This window comes from Hipposideros armiger, unplaced genomic scaffold, assembly GCF_001890085.2.
Source record: "Hipposideros armiger isolate ML-2016 unplaced genomic scaffold, ASM189008v1 scaffold_445, whole genome shotgun sequence".
Lineage (NCBI taxonomy): Eukaryota > Metazoa > Chordata > Mammalia > Chiroptera > Hipposideridae > Hipposideros > Hipposideros armiger.
This window is the reverse complement of record NW_017731795.1, coordinates 852,013-874,943: the sequence shown is the minus strand read 5'-3', so window position 1 is coordinate 874,943 and position 22,931 is coordinate 852,013. Positions and strand designations below refer to the sequence as shown.

General features: G+C 40.7%; 1 protein-coding gene and 1 pseudogene across 7 annotated transcripts in view; one reads left to right on the top strand and one right to left on the bottom strand.

The window, feature by feature from the left end:
* The window catches only part of CTNND2 (catenin delta 2), an 848,542-nt gene that overhangs the window by 287,623 nt on the left and 537,988 nt on the right, over window positions 1-22,931 (top strand). The window lies entirely within an intron of this gene.
* Window positions 15,618-22,759, bottom strand: LOC109394930 (pre-mRNA-splicing factor SLU7 pseudogene; annotated as a pseudogene).

Here is a 22,931-nt window from a genome sequence, read left to right as displayed (position 1 = left end):
TATGTTTCCAGACCTACTCTCTGCCACGTTGTATGAGTGCGTGTGCGTAAGAATGAGAAGGAGGGCCGGCCGAGTGGCTCAGTTGGTTGAGGGTTGGCTTGGGAGCGTGAGCCCTGAGCGGCGGGGCAGCCGGTTTGATTCCCACATGAGCCAGTGATGCTGTGTCCGAGCTGAGCTGCCAACAGGTGGCAGGATGGTTCAGCTGGTGTAACAACAAGACTGTCTGTTCACTGGTGGGCTACGCCAACCCGCAGCTAAAGCTGAACTCGGCATCTTGAGCTGAGCTGCCGCCCGGATTGCTCAGTGGATAGAGCATGCACTCTTAACAACAAGGCCACTGGTTCGACTCCCAGATGGGATGGTGGCTACACCCACCCACAACTATGATTGAACACAGCACCTTGAGCTTAGAGGCCATGAGCTGTCGACAGGCAGCCAGATGGCGACTGGCGCCCTCCACAATGAAGATTGAAGGACAGCAACTTGGCTGGTTCCATTCCCCGATTCCCCAACATTGTTCCCCTCCCCCAATTCCCCAATAAAATCTTAAAAAAAACAAAACGAGAAGGCGATAAGCAGACCGAGGGAAAGGACTGTCAACCTGGATGCCAGATGGACCATTCAGTGCTAAGAAGGCGAATGCTAGACGTGGGCTCAAAGCGTGACATTGTGGTGCCCTCCCCGCCCCTCGGTCCACTTCTTCATTCTCTCCTCACTGCTTCCATTGGCAGCCCTTGTGTTGCTTGTTTTGTTGTACGGCCTTGAGTATCATTTTCACTCTATTCAATTAGCCTGTGGGTGGTAATATTGCCAAAGCACCTATGAGGATGTTTGAAATTAAATTGCGTACCACAGTTATTGTTATAACACTATTGACTGAGCTTCTCCCCAGTCTCTGTTCTAAGAGCCAGGACTAAAATGATGCAAAGCCACTGCCGTCATGGCGCTCGCATTCTAGAAAGAACACGAAGATAAATCGATGACTATGGTTACTATCGTTATTCCTCCTTTCAAAACAACAGCAGTCTGGGAGTAGAATGCATTGTGGTGACACAGAGGCTACACCCTTGCTAATGACCCCAACAAGTTTGTCACCATCAGTGTTCTGTAAGACCTTCCTCTTCCATTTTTAAAAGGAAGTTGGACAACATTTTTATAATCCTCGTTGCTAAGTAACATTGATGTTTTAGGGAAACTTGGAGAATACATATGTAAGTTTTTCTTGGAGGCAAAATTCTTAGTGTATTTAACCAGGTATGAAATAGGCCACTTAGCTGGGGTGTAGTGGGGAATAAAAGGGGGGCAGGGGTGCTGCGGGTCAGAGGCTTAGCTTTATATGTTGGCCCCGGTGCGCTCCACTGGAGGATTTTAAGAAAACGTGAATGTGCGTTGTGCATAACTGTCCCTCGTAAGCGCAGTGACGTTCTTCTCATTGTGGTGCAGGGGTGATGTCAGGTCATTTTAAAAGTGCTTAGTAACGTCCTCTTTCACATACAGAACTCCGTTTTGCTGGATCAAGGTTAGGAGTGGGTGTGCCTGCACCGTAAACCTTTATTTAGTTTTCGGTAACGTGTTATCCATCTCAGAACAGCGAGGACATTCACCGCTTTCGAAGGCAGAATTCTCAAGGGGTTTAACGTTAGAAGAAGACTGTGCTGCCCTGAGGAAAGCAGCCGCCACTCAGTTCACTGCTGGCGTCACGTCACCACCGTGCTGGGTGCTGCCACCAGAAAGCCGGTCGCCGGAAGTGCCAAGCAGCGCATTGTAGTTCCGTGACTGTCGCCTTCTCATCCCTACTCTCTTTTCTTTCCCCTTGTTGTTGTTTACAGCTTTTGGTTTTTTTGTTTGTTTGTTTATTTCCTTATTGGGTTGATGTATTTTGAGAAAGAGTGATGGAGCAGTTAGGCCCAGCTCTGGTATTAACTTTACTTCATTTCATTTTCTTTTCCCTGGAATGTCCCCGAAGGGCTTGGAAGCAGCTCAGCCTCGTCACTTAATACCTCTGCCCCTCAGTTTTCATACCTGCAAAATTAAAGGCTTTATCTCTCTGATTCCTTCCAAATGAATGGGATTTTATCATTTCATCTATTGGGGCTCCCCAGTGTGAGTTAGGGGTACACCATTTAGCTGTGGAGCAGAGCAGGTTGGCTAAGGGGGGGTCTCACCTGGCTCCTTGGTGTCCATCCAGGGGTTTCCAGCCCTCTTTAATTTCATTCCTGGATCAGTAAAAGGCTTTTGAACAAGAACATTCATTATGTGCTTATTTATTTGTGCATGATATAAATGTACCACCCTATCAAAATTTAAATCTTCAAAAATATAAAAATCTCATTTTTAATCAATGAGAACAATAAATGTAAGCATAAATTCAAACTTTACTTCCCCTATGCCAGTGGGATGTCCCATGCACCTCACTTCAGGGATAAATAATTGTTGCCCAGACTGAGCACCACAGCTCAGTACAGTGTAGGGAACTTCACAAATTCAAATCCAAAACCTGAGATGTGAGGAACAGGTACATTTGTTAAGCTCAGCCACCTGTCCATGTAAGACTCTCTGTCTTATTATAAGCAGACTTAGGGGTCACTGACAAAGACGATCATACAGTCGTGAATGATTTCTCATCATTAGGCAATGATTGCATAATAAGGACCAAACAGGGGCCAGTAAGAGTGTTGACCTCATGATACATGCCATCAAGGTCTGAGAAGACAGTCCGAGGCTTATGCTGGTCTTTGTATGCTGGTGACATGTTTTTGGCCTGTGTTTATATTTCCCTCTGTATCCACTATTTAGTAGATCATTAGAAACATGAAAAAGAGTCTTTGGTTGGGAAGCCTTGAGCTAGGCACTTTCTATTCGAAACTGTAATCAAAGGTTAGGCTAATGTCTTGAAATAAGAAAATTTCATAGGTGTAATAAAGAACTAGGTTCCAAGAGAAACTAAACTGCTGAAACAAATAGGAGGTTAAAAACAAGAGGATAGAACTTTGGGATCTGTGTCCAGCCTTGTCTATATGTCACCGTATTAACTACAGAGGTACAGCATGTACGGAAGTGTGGATTGGTAGCCATAGAGGAAGAAAGTACTAACGTTTGCTGGAATTCAGGTTTCATATAAAGCAATTGTTTGACAAGGTTAAGAAAGCTAATGTAATCTTAGCTTACATTAATGGAAGTTCAATTTCAATGCTAGAAGACAAATCATGCTTAAGTACTTGACACTTTTCAGACTGTGTTTGGAATCGTGAATGAAATGTTGGGTATTTTGAATTAAGATTGGGCAGGGGAGTGGGTGTGGCATCAACAAATAAGAGACAATGCGGAGGTGTGGCCAGAATGAGGAAACCTCTAAAAATGATGTTGAGACTTCTGAACTGCCCCTGTTAAAAAAACCATGGAAAAGAAAATGTGATTTTCACATATCGGGTGGGGTATCATATCACTGAAAACATCCTCATAATGCTTTGGTGAATCAGAAGACAGAACTAGAACAGGAGTCAGAATCAGAAGCAATTATTAGGTTTTTAAAAGAAGGCATATTATGATTCCGAAAACCAGAGAGATCCTTCATGAATGGTGTGCATCTGAGTGTGAGCGGCTGTCCCGAGTGGGAGCTCTCAGGCAGGGACTGTCAGAGAGGCTGCCCTGCAAGAAGGATGGATGGTGAACTAAATGACCTTCCAGCTCCCATCCATATGTGAAATTCTTAGACTGGAAAGGCATTATACCTGAAATGATTAGAACTAGATGCAGTTTGGGCATGTAAAATTCTGGACAGTCCATCATGGTATTTGCAGCACCCCTTTTTATGCAGCTAAGGTTTCTGGGGGTAGAAGGGGTGTGAATTTTGAAAACACTGCCCAAGTGATTCATGTACACCCACTGTTTAAGAAAAACAAGAATAGGTACGTTAAATTATTCACATATTTATTCACCCTATACCTAAAACTCCATAGAACTACCTTAAACTATGTATTGGCTGTTCCTTTAACTTAGCAACAAGTTAACCATGGACAATCTATTCCTCTGTTTCCTCATTCGTGATAATTATTGTTATAGTGATATTATTAATATTATTTTTCCCAAGTCCCTAAGAGTCTCCACTCCAACTCCACCATGGGAAGAGAAGGAGGACATTACTTTTACAAGGGACAAAAATGGCCTAAGTTTATTAAAATAGAAAAATTATCCATGCTGAGTTTTGTAGGATTCGATTTAAGTCATTTAGCTTAACTAAATACAAGTTCTGCAATATTTATTAGATATGCATGCCTTGTTGCCTATTTAATTTCTGATTAGATTATTGCTCTTGCCACTTGAATAGCAAGGGAAAATTGTTTGGGAGGAAATTGGGCTAATATGTACAAAACAGCTGCTGGAACCATGAGCTGATCGCTGCCCAGCTCTTCAGCCAAGGGAGGCTGATGCCAGCCAGCTCTGCCCTCTGTACCAGGTAAAAGCACCACTGATGGAAATTATAGCCCGTCGTTTCAGGGGACATGGGGATAATTCGGTTGTTTCTAAGAACACATAAACAAAATATTGGCTAAGCACAGACAGATGTTAAGGTTATACGCCGCGCATGAAGCCATGTACTAGAATTCAAGTTAATGGAGTTGAGCTTATGGTGTAGGATCTTGCAGCTGATTATAACTAAGTTGTTATAGGCTGCTAATTTGCTGGAAGCTGCCGTATCATGAGCTAGCCCAACTGCCTTGATGGGTCTCCCGGTAGTTAATACAGATTAAATGTGAATCTTTTAGTTTTTCCCCTGTGGTCTCACATAATGATATTAGCCTGTCTACAGTGTGACAAATTCAGTGTACCAGGAGCATCTGGTACACCATTCTTTATGACTGAAAATAACCCTGCAAACTTGATAATGCACATCCATTAAGACACTTCTCCATATTGGGTAGATGGGGAAGGATGGTGGCTACAGAAGGGATTTATTGCTCACAGTCCATTTTGCTCCGACATGTATAAACTATTACGACAGTGGTATATTCATCAGTGCGACATTCCTTCAAGTTCTTGTTTGATTATTGGGATGCAAATATGGATAAAACCCTTGTTAGGTGGTACGTTATTTATTCTCAGCAGAGGAATTTCAAAAAGGGGAAAAAAATGAAAGGAAACTACAACCTTCACAGCTTGAAGATAGGTTAAATTCATTCTTTTGAAGTCGATCTGAGAATGGATCACACTGAAATGTTCAAGTCGTGAAGCTACTTCAGTAAAGAAGGTGTTTTTTAATTGAAGATGTAGCATTATAAGAAATGAAAAGTAGAATCAAATGCTGTTGTCTCATTTGGATTTAAAGACGTTAACATGAGAACATTTGCATATGTACATTTACATATACTGTCAAGAATAGGAAAGACTGCTGGCGGGGCTGTCACTGTGGTATTGTCTCCGCTACACCACCAGCTGAGTAATCCTGAGTTATTCACTTAGCCTCTCTGACTGCCAGTTCCCTCCTCTTTACTCAAATGGATTATATTTCCTATCCTAAATCTTCTACTGGGTCATCTGAAGATAAAATAATTAGCGTAACAATACAGCTGTTATTACACAATCAACAGGGGCTCTGAAAGATACACACGCAAAAAATCACCAGGAAGAAATGTCAACAATGTATTGGGTTGTCGGAAAAGTCATGACGTATTTTTTCTGTTTTTCGTTGCAAAAATGTGCCATGACTTTTCCGACAACCTAATAATAAATGAAGTGGAAGAGAACTGAGGTGATTTCTTTGATTGTAGGAACCCATAGCTGTCTGCGTCCACAATGGCAGAGAACTTGACTGTGTCCACCTAATTATGAAAAAGCTCTGCAGTTGACAGGGACATTCAGGGACAAGGAAACTAATATCCTTGCTGTGCAATATCCTTGGAATGCGGTACAAGTTCCATGTTAACACTATTGACCTTCAGATGTCAAAAACCTTAGATTTTATTAACTATTTTCTTGTCAAGGAAACAAATGACTTTGATAAAATTTCAAAGGGTTTCTTAGAGTATAGAAATAGATGAGATGGTGCATCACATTAAATAAATGAGGAAAATCAGATCATTGTCGAATAGTGACCTTTTACTTCAGTCAAAACTTTCCATCTAATTTGCCTGATATTCAATCTGGTCCTGTACTCCAATCAAACTGAGCTCTAATTACTCCCTGCAACACATGCACACATTCTAGAGTTGCCTGATTCTGTGCCTTAACTCATGCTGTTTCTTCCATCTGCAATGCTTTCCCTCCACCCTTTAACGTGGTCAAATAGTTAGCTCTCATTGTACATTTCACATGCGTTTCTCTGCATGTGCCATTGCCTTTGATTTCTCCCTTCTCCCCAACCCCTTCCATCTTCCCTCACTGGATGTCATCTTTCAAATTCATTTATATCTCTCTTGTCACAATTTTACATTTTACTTTGTATTCTAATTAATGATGCACAAATTTCTACTCTTTTACTACATTTAAAAACTATCATTGGGATCTGTACTAGTCAGGGTTCTTCAGAGAAAAAGAGTTGATAGGATATATAGAGATAGATAGAGATTTTATAATCAGGGATTGGGTCAGGCATTGATGGAGGGTGATAAGTCCCACCATTGTCCATATGCAAGCTGGAGGCCCAGGAAAGCTGCTGGTGTAGTTCTAGGCCAAACTCAAAGAGACCCAAGAACTCGGAGAGCAAATAGTGTGAGTCCCGGTCTGAGTTTGAAGGCCCGGAGAACCATGAGTGTCGATGCCTAAAGGCAGGAGGACATGCCTGCCTCAGGTCAACAGAGAACAATTTGCCCTTCCTATGCCTTTTGTTCTATTCAGGCTCTTAGGGAACTGAATGATGCCCACCAGCTTTGGTGAGGGCGGTCTTCTTTTCTTAGCTACTGATTCAAATGTTAACCTATTCCTGAAACACCCTCACAGACACACCCAGAAATAACGTTTCACCAGCTATCTGGGCATTTACAGATTTGGATGAAAAAGGTAGCGTTGTCCTTGCCTTTGAATCAAACTTAATAATAACTCCCAAAGTCATTACAACTTGTGGTTTGCTGCCAGGCAAGAAAGCAGGGATGGCTCAATCTCCACCCATGGTTGCAGATAGCAAGAAGGTGGTGTTCATTTCTCATGTCATTTATGTACCAGAGAAATCGGACGTTGTAGTACTGAAGAGCAACAATATGAGAAGAGCAGAAATTAAGCATAAACATCACCATACTGTTGGGGACAATTTTTGAATTCTAAGGATCTAGTGAGAGAATGCTTTAGGAATCTCGGAACCACTAAAGGGACTTGAGATATCTCCTAGTCCTGAAATGCTGGTAGATGTTCAGCTCACAGAGTTACCAGTGAAACTCATTAGTGAATTTTATGTTAGGCAGGTGTTACATCATGGTAAAACTGATTATTCTGCCATGCAAATGAAATAGCATAGAAGTATGTGAAAATATCAATTTGACAGTTGAAGTTTGTTTCTCTTAATGTGGATTTCATGAGCTTAGAGTTTTGGCGCTTCCTTTTGCCAAATAAATGCCTTATTATCCAAATAAATCGTGTTTCCTGTAGTAAACACAGGCGAGGGCGTTGGAGCACAATGCCTCACCACCTGCATTGCCTCCGTGGAGTATATGTGAGTTTGGCAGTGGCCCTCTTCAAATTAAGGGCCATTGTTTGAAAGGGACATTTCACTTGTAGTGTGAACTTGAACAGTACAGTAAGTATAATTCTTCCTATGGTTGAACATAATAATTTCAATATTCAATTTCTAAGAAGGCAAGGAATAATAAAGTAAAATAGTGTGAAATGGTAAGCTATAGTTATCCCTTATTAAAGAAGTTTGTGTTATTATTTTTGCTTTATTGTTCTGGCACTATAGCCTCTCTTAAAACAGTGATGATAAATAGTCCTAGACTTTTGAGATAATGGGGTTCGGAAGAGTTAGTTTGAGTTAGACCTGCTAGTTCTAATGGCAGCTAATCTTTGGGGAATCTAACATCTTGAAGTTTGAGATCTCTCAGACAATAAAATGCCTACCCTGTGGGGTCAGTGTGAGGCACGGAAAAGTGAATGCATGTAAAGCACATAGCAGAGTATGATACGTGGTAACTAAATACTTCAAATAGTGATTACATTATTATGTACTATTGTTGATAAATAGTCATTCCCAAGCAGACACAAAAACCACTAGTATAAATTTTTCAAAATGTGCATATTAGGGTCCCATTACCTATAAATTTTTATTCTATAGTTCTGGATTGTGTACTAAGCATTAAAAGACACTCTAGAGATGATCATGATGTGTATAGTTCAGAGTCACCAACTTAGTAGTATCACTAATTTTTTTTTAATCAAACATAATGGGTTTTTACATCATCTTAAACTACCAGGAAATGTGGCCTACTTTACTCCATGGAGTCTTTATTTCATTTAGATGAATTAAATATAAATGAGCTGTAGTAAACATGCCTTATTTGAATAATGGCATTTGGCAAGACCTAAATGGCAGAACAAAGAAGGTGGAATCCTACACGTTGAAGGAGTTGATCAGAAAAAGGTGTTTCATTATATTTTCATTTTATTGAAACTGTTCTGGAAAGGGGTCTATGATTCTGCTTCAGGGTGCTGCTTCCTGTCATCTAGTGTCTTTCTTGGTGACCCAGGATGACATTGTGGTTGTTTAAAACATTGATCTGTCAGTTTTGTAAACTTTCACAGGCAGCTCTTTGCCGTTTGTGACTCTTCCGTGAGGTCTACACAGCTCTGCAGTTGACACTGATTTGTTCCATTCCATTCTGACATCATGGCTTGTTCTTTCCAGATTTGTTGGACACTTTGCTGTGGCTCCCTGTTACCCTGTCATATGTGTCACCTTCCCTCAGATTTGGCTGCGGTGTACCTCAGTGGGATGAAATTAGCACTGCCTGGAGTTCGTGGTTATGAAATCAACTTATTCATGTTAAATGGTAATGAAAAGCGATGTGATTAAAAAGGTCACCCAGGATCACTTGATGGCGCAAATCCTTGATGAATGCAGAGATGCAGGATAGTACGGAGCAAAACCCACCTCTACACAGTGGAAAACTGGTCTTTCATCTTTCCTGCAGAGACAGAGCCAGGGGATAGAGAACCACAGTCGTAGACTCTGATCTTCTCCCAGGCAGAAGAAGATCTGAGGGCAATGCTCACACAGTGATAATAACAATAGTTCACTTTCTAATAAAATATTTCAGAACACTTGGACAGTCATTTTGCTCCAGTATTGCAAGCGGACACTAAGTCAGATTCCCTAACATCATTGAATCTTAGCACCTGAAGATAAACAGCAGAAACCATCTTCTGTTCCCCCATTTTACATAGAGCTGGCATGACTGTGTTGGCATTGGTGCTTCCAGGAACTGGGTAATAGTACCGGGCGTGGCATATGGTTTTGCTTGGAGGGAAAGTAGGTGGACCAACCTGTGCAAATTAGAGTTTTCTCACTCAGGGCATTCTGCAGAGGGTACAAAGGCCAGGGGCATTTTAAGTTCACTCTTACTCGGGCACGTACCCCTTTGTCTGAGGTTTCCAAGTTCTCTCCGAACATGGCCTGACCTACAGATAAAGAGCACGAATTTGGCCCTTGCATTGACCCCTGCTCTCTCACCAAAATGGCAATGAGACTGTTTAAAGGGATAACCCCATAAATCTAGAGGATGGGTGAATAGAGAACTATTGGGTTGTTGGAAAAGTCATGACGCATTTTTGCAACAAAAAACATAGAAAAATACGTCATGACTTTTCTGACAGCCCAATATATTTCACCAAGATTGAGATGCCATCAACTATTAGAGTTACTTCATGTCATGTGAAGAGTGCAACAATGCTTTTTTTTTTAAATTAAAGTTTATTGGGGTGACAGTGGTTAGTAAAGTTACATAGGTTTCAAGTATACATTTCTATAATGCATCATCTATATATCACATTGTGTGTTCACCACCCAGGGTAAGTTTTCCTTCCATCACCATATATTTGACCCCATTTACCCTCACCTACCAACCCCCGCTCCCCCCCCCCTTATCCTCTGGTAACCACTAAACTATTGTCTGTGTCTATGAGTTTTTGTTTCTTTCTTTGTCATGTTCCTTTGTTGTTTTCTGTTTTATATCCCACATATCAGTGAAATCATATGGTTCTCGACTTTTTCTGCTTTTAAACTTTCACATACCATCAAATATAAGTCACCCCAATTCAAGAGACAGTAAACCCAGTGACGTTAAAGTATAAAGAAACCTGCCAGCTGATAAAATCTTAGAATGGATCAGTCTTTGAAGTGATAAAATACGGAAGCTCAAATAGTCAACAACATATGACACCCAAGAAAGTGGAGTTCCAAGCAGGCGGCCAATTTATAAGGACACATTTGCAAAGGTTTGTAGGAGTGGGGACATGAGGCATGAAGTACAGCTCGAAGCAGGAGGTTAACTGAAATCTGTTGACATGTCAGTTTGAGTCCCAAATCCCCGACCCCACCGTACACAGCTGGTGACTGTTCCTGCTCCACGCTGGTGAAAACTCGAGGTTTATTCTCTGGGGCGGATGAAATTAGAGCCTCTTAACTCCAGGGCCACAAGGGAGAGTGTTTAAAGTGGGGCACTGCAAATTGAGTGGGAAAAAATGAAATTTTACTTACTAAATTTTGAGTCCCCCGCTTCACCCTGCCCCAGCCTCTGCCCTACACAGTTTTCAGAATGGAGGCTGCCAAACGTTCACACTCAAAGATGGAGCTGGGGAGAATGTTCTCTGGCAGCTCTGCACGGACATACCTAGTGCTTCTCCAGTCGAGCACAGCTAATAAGCCCACTCATGTCAAGGATCTGACCAGCCCCCCACTCAAATAGGAGCAGACTGCTGGGAACCGGAGTTGTTTCAAAAAGCCTATAACACAAAAGATAGATTCGAAAACAAACAGAATCATAAAATAGGAACTATGCTGAGAGAAGGAAACATACCATTAATACCATTTAGGGAGAAAAAAGGTGGTTTCACATCCACAAAATAACCACTGGATGATAATTTAGATTTTCAAAGGGAGAAACAAACCAGGTCTTAGACATTAAAAATATAATAACAGCATGAGCGACTTGTTAGAGACCTATATGATTAAATGGGGGAAACTTTCCAGAAAGTAAAGCAAAAGGTAAACAGATTGAAAACTAGAAGAGAGAATGATTAAAAGAAGAAACTTAGAGAACTGACGTAGATTTTAACACCTGAATGATGAGTAAAAATAAAAACAGCAGCAGAAAAAAATTTAAAACAAAGGGGAGAAAAGCATACATTTTGTTAATGATGGACTTCCTAATATTGAACAACATAAGTTTCTAGATTGGAAGGTCCCACTAAATGTCCAGAAAATGTCTAAAAATAGGTTTACATCAAGACACATCACCATTGAACCTTAGAATACTGGGGACCAGAAGAAAACACAACAAATTTCTCTGAGAAGAAGTAAAAGCAGATTTCATACAAATATAAGAAAAGCTCAGAATGGTTCACATTTATCAACAGCAACACTGGAAGGCAAAAGATAATGAAACAGTGTCTCAAAGCTCTGAGGGAGAATTCTCTCCAGCCCAGAATTCTCTGCTTCTGTACTCAGCCCTAGCACCACGTGTGAGAGTGGAATAAAAACGTACCAGACATGCAAGGCCTCAAAAAACTGCCTCCCATTCACGTGTTCTCTCTGAAAAGACATTTTTCACCAGAAAAGAAAATAATGTAGGAAGACAAAGAAGGCAACAGGTCCAGGAAAGAGGGAAACCACAAAAAAGAGGGACAAAAGAAATCCCCAGCATGGAGGTGAGGGGAGGTCCCAGGATGACAGCTGTGCAGAGGCCAGATCAGAGCAGGTTGGGAGGCACCAGAAGAGATTTCCTCAATAGATGAAATTGATGCATTTCCAGTGTTTGATTAAATTGAGAGAAGCTTATGCACATCGAGGGAAGTTTCTGGTTGGATTCATGACAAGTGTGTAGACAACTGAACAAATGAACAAAAATTTTAAAAAGGCAAGCTACTTACTGAGGGAAAACAAAATGTTGTATATTGAGGTTTAAAAAGCATACAATGAAGCCTGTACATCATGATATTGTTTTACCTAAATTGCAGGTTAACTATATGGGGGAGATGGAGGAAAATGGGAAATCAGTCTTTGCAGGATGGCAGGTGGGGAAAGGGAGCGAAATCCTCATCTTGCATTGTGGGAAATTCAGTGGATGAGCCCTTAACTAAAAATGTAAGGAATGATAATATTAGGAAGTTAATGTTAATAGATGAAAATGCGAATCAGAAAATGGAGTTAAAAGCACTTGCCTCTGAAGAAGAGAAAATGAGAAGGTAGGGATTGCTGCTATTTTCAAATAAACTTGAGAAATATTTGACCCATTTCAATTTGGGCATGTACAATTTGATTTAAAAATGAAAATGAGAACTATTTTCCCTTTTACAGTGAGAGATATAATGGCTGTTATATACAAAATTATATAAATATATGTAATGATCAGACAAGCACTGATTTGAAAGAAAAAAAGCAAAGAAGAGGAAATTCAAACAAAAGAGACATTGCCTAAATATTCCACAACCCTTTCAAATAAGAGTCGCACGTTTATTTTTACAATTGATTAGAGTAATGAATTCAGAAAATAGCATGATGACGACGACATTTAATGGGACCACTGATTTTCTTCTTCTTCTTTTATTTTTTAATTTTATTGGGCAACAGTGTGCTTTTCCGGGACCCATCAGCTCCAAGTCAAGTAGTTGTCTTCAGTCTGGTTGTGGAGGGTGCAGCTCCTTGGCCCATGTGGGGATCGAACCGGCAGCCTTGGTATTATGAGCCTGTGCTCCAACCATCTGAGCTAACCAGCCGCCCCACCACTGATTTTCTTGAAGTCCTACAGAAGCATTCTCACATGCAATTGTGATCATGAAATACCTTCTTTGAAAAAAATCATTTGCATAACAAACAACTTGGCCATTCCATTCCAGGAAGCTGTGACACCAGGATCTTGGGTCATTCATTCATAAAACAATCATTTACCTAGCTCCAGTGATAATTCAGTCATTTTGCTCACAGATAAAATGGTAACCTAGAACCTAGTCCCTCCCTTAAGAAAATCACAAGCTAGAAGGACTATAAATGCTTGAACAGATACTGTATTTCCCCATGTATAAGACACACCCTTTTTAGAAAAATTTGGGGTCTAAAAACTGGGTCTTATACAGTGGTTGTATGAGCTCAGAAACAAGCACAAAAAAAGTGGGAAATGCAAGTAAAAAAATCTACAACCAATGTATAAGATGCACCCAGTTTTTAGACCCCAAATTTTTCAAAAAAGGGTGCGTCTTATACATGGGGAAATGTGGTAATCATAATAAAATACATAAAGTACAAGGATGAAGGAATAAACTGATTATCATTGGATCACAAACAATAGCACTGTATACTCTTGAGAAGTGTGGATTAGAATCGTGGGCCATTAAAGGAATTTAGACCTCCTCCTGGTGCTCATGAATAGATTTTCCTTTCTCATTTAACTTAGCAAGGGGAACAACTTTTCCTCCAGACCTCATGGAGGAGAAGCCTGGAGCCCTCAATGCCATGGTTAAATCTATCACATGCCACACCCCTTCTGTTTTCACCCTCATGCCTATCGCCATTCTGTCAGCATTCATGAAAACTTTGCGCAGGGCCACCATGTTGCATCTGGGTAGCTGCTGGCGCTCAATATCCCTCCTACAGGAGGAGAGGTTGACCAGGAAGCCTCCATGCCTGAGCATGTATAGTCCATACAGATGGTCTCAGGATATGTTTTGGGTTCACCTTCCCACTTCTGGAATGGGGAGTTTGAATCTTGTCACGGGATTCTAGCAGTCAGATGCGCTCTGCAGAAAATGCCTTGTCTTCTACCCTTCAGCGTCTCATCCATCTTTCCCATTCTCCACTCCTGACCAGTCCCTTTTCCATCGTCTCATATTGGTGAAATCATGGCATATCTGCTTTTACTTAATTCACTGTTCAGTGTAGGGTTTTCCCGTTCTCAAATCTAACTTGTGAGATCCCAACTGATGCTGTGCCACATGGTAAATTAAATATTTGTGGAAGGAATTGATGAAACTGTACCTGTGTTCTGATATCAGTCTTCATACTGAGTTAGATAAGCCCCCACAGAAGATTTACATGCTTTTATCTATTTACAAATAATAAGCACCATTTAATTAAGCCAAATTAGTTATTAGTCTCTGTGAAAAAGTTATAAAACTATATGATAGTTTTTCTTATAATCCTAATGCATTATGTGAGCTAGCAATATGCTATGCAAAGAGGGAAAATCATTTAAATCTGGCTCCTCGTAAATTTTAATGAACTTTGTTGTTATAGCTTCACTACTTTTATACATTTTTATGATCTCTAAAACAAGACAATTTCCATATTAATGGGGAGATTCAGGTCTAACACTACTTTGCTTTTCCTTAAAACTTCCTTTACCACAGTATGTCCTCTGTAATCCACCCATAAAATATCTATCTCTCTAGACAGTTTCTAAATAACATTTGTGGGTATTTTTTAAAACTTTATTTAAGTATACTTGGTATTAAAAAAAAAACAGCCTATATTTAATGTATGAAATTTGATGAGTCAGATATAAATATACACCCATGATAAATTTCACCACAATCAAGGTAGTAAACATATCCATCACCTCCAAAAGGTTCTTGTGTCCCTTTCCTTTTTGTGCATGTGATATGAACACTTAATATGAAATATACCTCTTAACAAAATTGTAAGTGCACAGCACTGTGATAACTATGCGTGCTACGTTGTACAGCCGATCTCTGGGACGTGTTTGTCTTGTGTAACTGAAGCTTTATCCCCACTGAACACCAGCTCTCCGTTTCCTCCGCTCCCTAGCCCCCAGCAACCACCATTCCATTTTCTGCTTCTGTAATTTTGACTATTTTAGATTCCTTATATAAGTGGAATCATGCAATTTTACTCCTTCTGTAACTGACTTATTTCACTTAGCATAATGTCTTCTGGGTCCATCCATGTTGTCACAAGTAGTACGATTTCCTTCTTTTCTAAGACTGAATAATATTTCATCGTGTGTGTGTGTGTGTTTGTGTGTGTGTGTGTGTGTGTGTGTGTGTGTGTGTATTCATCCAATTGTCTGTTGGGTGACTTGGCTATTGTGAATAATGCTGCAGTGAACATAGGGTGCAGATATCTCGTCTAGGCCCTGATTTCAATTCTTTTGGATATTTACCAAGGAATGTGATTGCTGGGCCATACAGTAGTTCTATTTTTAACTTTTTGAGGAACCTTCATACAGTTTTCCGTAGTGACTGTGCCATTTTACATTTCCAGCACCAATGCACAAGGTTTCCAATTTCTCTACATCCTTGCCAAACTCCATCATTTGGGGGTTGTTTTTAGACTTCTGGAAGCTTTATCATAGTCAGGCAGCGAGATGAGCGGGCACTGATTTTTGTATCTACTGTCGTCAGCAAGAAGCTGAGAAGTAGTCTCACTGTGTTTATCTTGGGTGACCGTCTGTGTCTAATTACTACTGTCCAAGGAAAGAGGCCTTGGGGTCGCCTGGCCTCTGACGTTTCATTCCCTAGGCCTCCAGTTCTGCCTAGCGGGTTCCCGAGTTTCATATATGCTGTTGCACGATCCCTTCCTCATCCTTGACATAAAGAAGGCGAGCCTCTTCCATGTTCAGCACCTTTTTCAGTTTTTCATGTTTTTTCATCATCACCTTCTGAACAGCTCTTCCGTTGCTGCTGCTACTGCTTTTTCTCCTCTCAGTTTTCCTGATGCGTCTCCATGAAGGTTGGAGGTTTTCCCACAGATCCTTCTCCAGTTATTTCTTACAATACATTCCTCTGAATTAGCATTCTCCTTCCCGGCTTCTGCAGTACATACAGTAGGAAGACTTGAAGAAAGAGTGACAGCGTTCGTATCTCCATTGGCCTTCTTTCCAGTAAGATGTCCAGATAGACGTGTGAGTGCCCCACGTAATCTGCCGTCTGAGCTAAAAGCCGTTCAGCTGGAGGGATACCCTCATGTTTTTAGCCGCCATACTTTTCCAGGATGCTTTCCTTCTCCTGTTCTTTGAAGGTTTCCTTTTTGACCTTGAAGGATTTCTACAATGGCTCTAGTTTTGTAGGACCAGCCTGCAGATGAACTTCAGATCCCTTGTCATAGGCTTCTCATGCAAGCAGCTGTATCTGAGACATTGCAGTGGTGTCCCCTGCATCTAATTAAGTTATCTCCCACATAGCTCACTTCATCTGCATTTTTTTTCCTCACCCTGGCCCAGGGATTCTCTAGTTGCTCTAGTTTTGGGATCAGAGTCAGCAGAATTTGGCTCTAAATTCCGCAAATATTTTTGCAATACCTTCTTGAATCCTGACTTTCGAACAGTAATTCGTCTCAAAGTCAAAGTACTGTCCAGTATGTCAGTGTCATTCTGCATAGTTATGTTCATCCTTGTCTTCCCTGCTGTGATCTTCTTCCCTCTGAGAATTTGGTTCCTTATCTCCACCTGGCGTTTTGGAGAATTAGACTGTTCCACTAATTTTCCTGAGGCTAATTCTTCTTGGTGCTCCAGGGCTTCCAGCGTTTGTTTTGCCAGATCACCTTTGGCATATTCGTCTGCAATGTGTTCCTCTAGATGGCAGCCCTTCCTCCGATCCCTCGCCCCATCATCATCAAGCACCGGCTGAGGTCGGACATGGTCGCCTAGAGCAGAACCACTTCCTATAAATTTTGCTCCAACTTGCTTAGGTCCCTCAAAGCAGTCTTATATTTTTGTGTGTCATGGCCCCACAATTTTCACATGCTCTTTGGGGTCCTTAGTAGTTACAGAATCCTTTTTTACACCCCTCTTGTGCCATTCATTCTCCAGATAAGCTGTACTGCCGCTGTTTTTCTGGGTGTGGTCTCGGTGCTTTAAAGTAGGTCTTTGTGATGGACCAAGAGACCATGGCACTGAAGAAATATACTGAGGAATGCAAGGGTTGATGCCTTCATCAACTTCTGCAGGAACATTACCCAGTTTTCATTGTTCTAGATCTTTCTTCTTTCACCAGTCTTCTCTGGTCATCTTGTTTGGTTCCTCTAAACTCATTTCTTTGGACCCCGCCTGAGGGGAAGTATTAATGCATCCACAGCTACGGCCTACGTGGTTATCTGGCCTCCCCCAGTCATGTTGCAGCAGACCCCGAAACCACTGGACAGAAACAAAGCCAATCCGTCAATGTTTACTTCCTGCTTTTCCTGTCTTTTGGGGTTTTTTTGTTTTGTTTCTTTGTTTTTTTATGCTAGCCATCCTAACAGATGTGAGGTGATATCTCATTGTGATTTTGATTTGCATTCCCCTGATGATTAGTGATGTTGAGCATCTTTTTATGTACCTGTTGGCCACTTGTATACCTTCTTTCTTTGGAGAAATGTACATTCAAGTACTTTGCCCATTTTTTTTGTTATTATTCACTATTGAATTGTATGAGTTTCTTAACTATATTGGCTATTAACCACTTTTAATATTTCCTCCCATTCCATAGGTTGCCTTTTTGCTCTGTTGGCTGTTTCCTTTGCTGAAAGCAAAGGAAGCTTTTTAGTTTCATGGAGTCCTATTTGTCTATTTTTGCTTTCGTTTCCTGTGCTTTTCGTATCATATCACTTTTTATAGCCTGATTCACATCACCTCTTCTCCACTGAAACTGCCCAGGAGAAAGTCCTACTGGTGTCTTTTGCCCCGTGATTATTCTTCTGTTTGTTTTGCTGGCTCCCCCTTTTCCTTCTATCTCCCAAATCCAGATAACTTTCAAAAATCTTTCTTCACTCTTCTCATCTTTCTTTTTTGTCTCACCTTCACTGAATTAATATAATACCATATATCCACTTACAACCAGTATTACAAATTTTTCTGAATATATTCACATACTTTTATGTCTCCAGTGGATTTTTTAGGTACCCACCTGGCCTTATGAGATGCATCCCTTCTAAAGTCTCAAAGAAATCCAGGAAATTATTCAGCCCTGGAAGGCCTTTCCTCCCTCTAAACATCACACTGAGCTAGAACTGGGGAAACGCCGTCTCTCCACCTACACTGCAGCTTCGGTGTCCCCAGTAGACGGGAAGCTCACTTACTGTTGTGACAGTGCCCCAGACGACACACTTGATGCCATTAGGTCACAGGAGTGCGCCAAGTCGGAGAACAGCAGTTTCAGCTCTTCTAGTTCCCAGTTCTAATGTCCGTTATCAATTGCAAGCTCAGGACCACACCAGGACCAGCTTAAGTTCTTGGACTTCCCAACCCCGTTGCTGTGATGTGGCGGAAACAGCCCTTCCTATGAGCTTAGACCCTTGGGTTGGGTAAGGTAAGCAGTGACTGTAATCTGAGTGATGGTGCAGGAAGGCACGTCAGGACCTGGTCTCTAGAATTCATAGAAATAAATGTATTGTATTGGAATAATGAGTCTTATTGTGAACATGAATGATAGCTTATATTGGCATCATATGTCCTCCACATTGGTGGACTGCTATGGTCTCTAAAACAAAAGCATTAAAAGTATTGGGAACATGTCCAACTAATATTAATTAGATTTCAACATCCCCCTTCTCCATGTGAGGATCTCCTAAGACATCATCCTCGATCTCATCCTCTTTCCTGCTTTTGAAAGGAGAATTTCTGTTCTAGCAAAGGCTAATCCTTTCACCTTAATTACCTTACCGTTTTTATAATGTGAGGAAAAAACAGAGCCTAGGAAATAGTTTGATGTTTACCCGAGATTATACGTGTAAAGCACTTAGCTCAGTGCACTTATATTTACTTAGCAGCTATTTATGAAGCACCTACTATGTACCAGGACTGCTCTCAACACCAGACACAGCAGCAACCCAGCAGGAACAGTTTCTGCCTTAGATACTGTCCTAGTGATTAAGCACTCTGTAGTAAATGCTCGATAGACATTTTAACACCCAATTTTCTTATGTCTTGTATTATTATGGTAATAAAATATAAGATTTTGGATAAAGAAGAGACATTTCCTTGCTTCTTGAGGACTGTGGCATTTAGTGTGTACTCCTTAGTGAAGCACAGAGGGACAATTCACTTAATAACTGGCTTGTTTCATATAAGCAGTGGCAAAGGAAACATTTATTGAATGGACATTTTTAAAAGGCAACACACTGATTCAATTTCCTTAATAAAGAAAATATCAATTCAATTAAAAAGTCATCAGGCAAATAAAAGAAACAACCCAAAAGTAGCCTCTGTTTTTAAGAGTGCATTATTATTATTGTTGTTGTTGTTGTTATTTTGGTGTTAACTCTTAAGTACCCAGCTGGTTAGCAGTTCATTTACTGTGAGTTTTTAAATACAGTAGAAAATATGCATTTAAAAGTCAAGCATGGGGGCCGGCCGAGTGGCTTATTTGGTTAAGAACTCACTCATGAGTGCAAGCTCTGAGCAACAGGGTCGCCAGTTCGATTCCAAGCCCGAGCTGAGCTGCTGCTGAGTCGCCAACAGGTGGCAGGATGGTTCAGCTAAAAAAAAATCAATCATCAGGGAAATATTGTTAATTCTTAAAAACCTCCTTGCTTTTAGCAAAGATAGAGTAACAGAACCTGAAAATAACTTACACCTGAAACTACAACAAAAAATCATACAGAGGAAAAATATGAAACACTGGTTTTCAAGACACGGAGCTTTAGGCAACGAGGGGTGGTAGTTCCTAAAAGCCGCAGAGCAGATGAGCGGAGCCCTACAATCCCCCAGCTTACTGCCTTGACTGGTTTCCCCAGGACAATATGAAAGAGGGACCCAGGCAGAGCCCATAGGACGCCCTGAGTTGGGGAGACAGCACCAAGTATCCAGGAAGGTAAAGGTGGCTAGCATTTGCTGGGCAAAATAGAAGAAAGGTAATTGCTGCTCCGAAAGAGAACCCTTGACACCTACAGAGGATCACCATCTATTCAGCAGAGAACTGAGCAGCCTGTGTGTGTAAGGAAGACACCACGGGGCAGGATAAGAACCATCTGAAAGGATGAGAGGAGATCGCACCTGCTGCTCCCACCAGGACCTCGCCCACCAGCCAAGCTGGGAAACCCCGTAGTTCACGGGACATTAAGTCAAGTCCTCTGGAGGGTCTGCGTAGGTGGTGTACAGTAATTAGCCCTACACTAAATGCCGTTCTGTTACCTCAACAAATAAATACAGCACTCACATGTATAAAATTGCTTCCACGTAACTTAACTGTACACAGAAGAGAGCCTAAGATATTTGTCAGAATATGAAGATGCCCAGAACACAGTAAGGTAAAATTCCACATGGGTTATCTTTAAAGATCACAGCATGTGTAGAGAAGCAGACACAGGGTCCCTGCTAAGGAGAAAAACCAATCAGGCAAAACGGACACAGATGCTAGAGCTAGCTAACCAGGACATTAAAACAGCTTTTATATGTGTATTCCATATGTTCAAAACGTTCAGTGGAGACATGGAAGATATAAAGAAAGCCCAAATGAAACTTCTGGAGGTGTTTGATTCACTGTGTCTGAGATAAAAATACACTCAATGGGACTGAAGGAAGATTAGACATTGCAAAACAAAATAAAATAAAATATTGGTCTACTCGAAGACACCAATAGAAACTATCCAAAATGAAACACAAAGAGAAAAAAATTTTTTTTTAAATGGGAAAAGAATCTATAAGCTGTGGGACAATTCCAAGTGTATTCATATACAATTAATTGTTGTCACTGAAGAAAAGGAGATAGTGGGTAAGAGAAAAAAAATTTTTTTGAAGAATTAATGGGGGAAATTTTTCAAGATTTGGAGGAAATTATAAATCCACAAATCAAAGAAGCCCAATGAATGCCAAGCATAGGAAACGTGAAGAAAGCTACCCCAAAGAATGTGAAAATGAAGCTGTTTAGCACCAGTGATGAAGAGATGATCTTAGGAGTCAGAGAAAAAAGACACCATATGTACAAAGAAACGGAGATAAGAAATACCATGGATTTGCGGGGTCAGAAACAATGCAAGTGTGATGGCAGTGGAGCAAAAATGTCTTTCAAACATGAGGGCAAAATAAAGACTCTGGGGAGGCAAGTAGGAAGTAGGAAGGATTCATCACCCAAAGAACCGTATTCTGAGAAACAGTGAATGAAGTCTTTCAGACAGAAGGAACGCAATGCCAGGTGAAAGTACAGGGCTGCACAGAAGGACTCGCAGCACTAGGAATTGTGCTGGGAAGGCAACTTGCGAAGGAAAACGTGTCTCCTGTCATCTCCCATAACACTGAAATGAAGACATAGCCTAGTGAGGCCACAGCCTTCCGCAAACACGCCGAAAATGCTAGCCCCAACCCAAGAAGGATTATGAATTCTGACTCAGATAGCTGCCTTGTCTCACCATATTGGACGGTTTGTAACATATGCAGCCGTGCAGCAAATTTAAGTCCTTTAAATAGCACAAATAATGAATTTCCATGTACCTGTGAGGATTTTTGTAAAATCTTCAAGTATTAGGTTTTTAAGGTGGTATCAACTCAAAGGTACGATTGGTTTCTTGTAATACAGATAGATTGAAGATAAAACACATTACAAAGCTTGAAATGGAAAACCTTCTGGAATTTGGAATTTTGGGGGCAAGAGGCTGCCCCCTCAAAGCAGTAGAACTTGAAGAGAGAAGGGAAGCTTAGCTGCACACAGTGCACTCAGCAGAGGTCTTCGTATCATTTCTTACAAATAACCTGTGCTGTCCTTCATACTATAAAAAGAATAAAAGTTTGATCCCAAACCACAACATGGTCTCACAGTTTTAGCCCCTTGAAGGGAGACGTTGAGCTATCACTTACATAAACTCCCTAAATATGATAACATCAACATTAAAAAAAAAACCTGCTCTTATGGGAAAGAGTGAGGGTATTTTTAATACATGTAGAGGACACACTCAATCCTAGTTTTCTAAGGTCTCACCCAAGTGTGTCACAGGAGAGCAAGTAAAATTAACTCATCTTTTCTGGGAAGACATATCTTTGCAATGTTGGGAGATTTCGTTTTCCAAAACAACCACAACCCTATATTTCAGCATCCTTGTTTTTCCATCGCCAAACAAAACTGTGCAAATAGTTAATTTTTTAAAAAGAAGCTAAATGTGACATTGTAACATTTCCTGAAATTTTTGTTTAAAACGCATGATTTTATATAATTATATTTATGTAAAAACTTAGGTGTAAGGGGAAGTGAAATATAAAGACCAAATTATGGTGCAGAATCTAGTAGTTGAAACCGCTAAGGTTCTTGGCGTACTGATTGAATCATTTTTCATTAAAATTAATCCTTTAACGGTGGATTTCAGGCCGCTTTGTAGCAGCATTCTTTATTGGTTTAATTGGCTGTTTTTAAAGGTGACAGAAAAATTTAAAGGTTATTCCCTTAGTAACTAGCCTGTAAAAAATCAGTTTCATTGCTGCTCTGCTGAGTTTTAAAGCATAAAGAAGTGTAGTTTTAAGCATTATTTTCTCCATTCTACAATATGTAAATAATATGAGGATCAAATTAGTATATAGAGGCAGCTCAAAGGCCATTAGGGAATAAACACGATGTTAGAAATGATAGAAGAATGAATTATTCCTTTCTTAAATTTTATACTTTTGGACAAGAGTGTTACTATCTGTTGGGTGCTGGCCATCTTCCAAACGTAATACAGGCTAATTTTTCATGGAAAGTATCTCCTTTAGTCCTCACCCCAACCTTCTGAAGTAATTATTATAAACCCATTTTAGAGGTGATGAAACTGGTGTTTAGATTCCATGAGTGATGCTCACGGCCCTGCCGCTGGTCGGTCCCAGGACTGCGACACA